The sequence below is a fragment of the Condylura cristata genome, unplaced genomic scaffold (genome assembly GCF_000260355.1).
Source record: "Condylura cristata isolate star-nosed mole 26May11 unplaced genomic scaffold, ConCri1.0 scaffold00012, whole genome shotgun sequence".
Taxonomy (NCBI): Eukaryota; Metazoa; Chordata; class Mammalia; order Eulipotyphla; family Talpidae; genus Condylura; species Condylura cristata.
This window is the reverse complement of record NW_004567113.1, coordinates 38072361-38075086: the sequence shown is the minus strand read 5'-3', so window position 1 is coordinate 38075086 and position 2726 is coordinate 38072361.

Below are 2726 nucleotides of genomic sequence, written 5' to 3'. Positions count from 1 at the left end.
AATCACAGGTGCTGTGGGTGAGCTAAACAAACTGTTTTTTACAGGTCCCCCAGATGGTTCTAATCCATACAATGTGAGATGCACACTCAAATTTAAAACAAAATTGTGTAAATATAGCAGCCTCAAAAACAGAGAAAGGGAGCTGAAGGGGAATTGACTTATTAGGTATAGGAAAACTAAAATTCCATTTTACTGAAATTGTATACATTTCTATGGCTAAATACTCAGCAGTCTAATCAATGTGTTATATTTCTTGCATGAACTAAACAAATGTGTTAAACCACTCACATACCATAATTATAAATACAAAGTAAAATAAACGAACATTGAGGCAAAAACTAGAAGGAAATACAAAAAAATACATGTTGATAATGAAACTGTCTTTTTAAACTAATTGAATTTTAAAGTCAAATTAGGTAGGCTGTGTTATTCCCATCTGTAGGGTAAATTGTAGGGCAAATCACTAATCCATAGCCTCTGTGGTTATCATCTTTGGCCTTACTCTTGTTCATGCAGCAAGCGTAGGGAGCGTGGGCTTGGGGCCACGGGAGCCTGACTGGGCACCTGGAGTTTGGGTGTGCGCATGCGTAATTGTGCACACCTGTGCCTGGAGGCCAGGGTTATAAGGGCTGCATCACCTGAGCCAGCTGGCTACAGGAGGGTGACCACAGCCTGGAGCGAGCTCAGAGAGAAAACGAAGGTTCTTAGGGGTTGGTGTGCTCCGTTGCCTGCCTGCCTCCCAGCACCCACATGCCTCTTCTTGCATGTGAGCATGCCAGCCTCCCAGCCTGGTGTGCCTGTGTGCCTGGTTCCCTGAGAGTATTAAAGCTCGAAAAATCCACCGAGAGCTCTGGGACTCCTGCCCTGTGCTTGCTGGCACCAGAACACTTAGAAGAACAGATTCAGAGGAGGTAATTTGCCCAAGGACCAAGAATTAGTAAGTGCCATGAACTGGGCTTAAATTGGGAGTTTATGTTCAAGTTCAACTAGCTATTATTATACCATGCAGTCCTGAAAAGAGTTACATCATTTTACAATACAAAATGTTCTGAAAAGCTCGAGGGAGTAGGGAGGACATAAAGAGATGCGAGGCCAGTAAAATCAAAAGTAGGTTTTTATTTCTGCGCTCCCTGGTGAGGTCCACTGACCCCAGATAAAGTTGAGGCCTAGGTTGGGGAGAAATGGCCAGGTGGAGAATTTTTTTTTTTTTAAAGATGTATTTATTTTTGCATACAGAACTGGGGTACAGGCTCAGGGGCAGTGAGAGGCTTCACCATAGACAGAGCGGGGAACAGAACAGGCAGATGGACGAAGTACACTGCTAGGGGGAGCAGCGGGCGGGTGAGGAGAGGTCTGCCACGCCATGTGGTCACCTCCGGGGCAGGCGGGAATCGAACTCATGCGGAAGCGGCTTTAGATTCTCAGTAATGTGCTTTAACCCGCTGCGCCTTCAGGGGGGGCCCAGGTGGAGAATTTTGACAAGGGACTAGAACTTATTTTTCTACGTGAACCGGGCTTGGGTGAACCGGGCTTGGGTGAACTGGGTGTGACAAACAAGCCATGAGGTTATCACTCCCGGATATCTGCTTCTGGTTGGAGCAAGTGCTTTGGCTGGTGTCTGACTTTTTTTTTAAAAAGATTTATTTATTTGTGCATACAGAACTGGGGTACAGGCTCAGGGGCAGTGAGAGGATTCACCAGAGACAGAGTGGGGAACAGAACAGGCAGATCGACGAAGTACACTGCTGAGGGGGGCAGCGGGGGCAGCGGGTGGGTCAGGAGAGGTCTGCCACTCCATGTGGTCACCTCCGGGGCAGGAGGGAATCGAACTCATGCGGAAGCGGCTTTAGATTCTCAGTGCTGTGCTTTAACCCGCTGTGCCATCAGGGAGGGCCCGGTGTCTGACTCTTACAGTTCACACATATAAATATATATTAAGAGACTCATTAGTTGAAAAGTAGTTGAAAAGGAAAGGAAAAATGAATTGTTACATATTCAGACACTTGAGCAAAAGATGTGCTTTCATACTCTAAATAATGCCACACATAATGTGGTGATGCATAATACTTGAGGAAAGCTGCAAATCCAAAGCCCAAGGAGCAGCAATAAGAACTGTCAAATTTTCAAAAACAACAAAACCAGTGAATCACCAAAATAGTAAAAAAATTGTTAAGCTCACATTAGAGTTTGCAAATTGGGAGAACTCACATTAGAGTTTGCAAATTGGGAGAACTCAAAAACTTGAAACTCGCGGGTATACTGTTATAAAGCAGCTTATGTTATGTGAAGGTGTGAAGGCGTTGTCTATTCACAGTAACGGATTATAATATTATAATTCTCAAATAATGATTGATCAGTGGTTGCCTCATAGCAACCTCGGGGAAGGTTAAATTTTATGAGCTCGAGACACCATCAAGAAACAGCCCAGCTAGTCTGGCAAAATAAGCTAAATTAAGCTTTGCATATCTAAGTGGTTTTGTCTGTTCAAGGAAGGTTTAAGGCTGACTCCTTTGGTTTTTTATTTTAACAGCCAATTAATTGGTCTGTTAAGTCCTTCTAAAAAATGCTTTTCACACTTCATCCTTCTAGTTGAGAAAACTGGAAGAGAAAATGATACAGCAGTTCTTCTAAGCCCTCTTTGAATACACGCCCCGAGAGCCACGTTCCTTTCTTTTATCCACCATCCAACACCTTTTTTTTTTTTATCCCCCCCCCCCCACTCTACT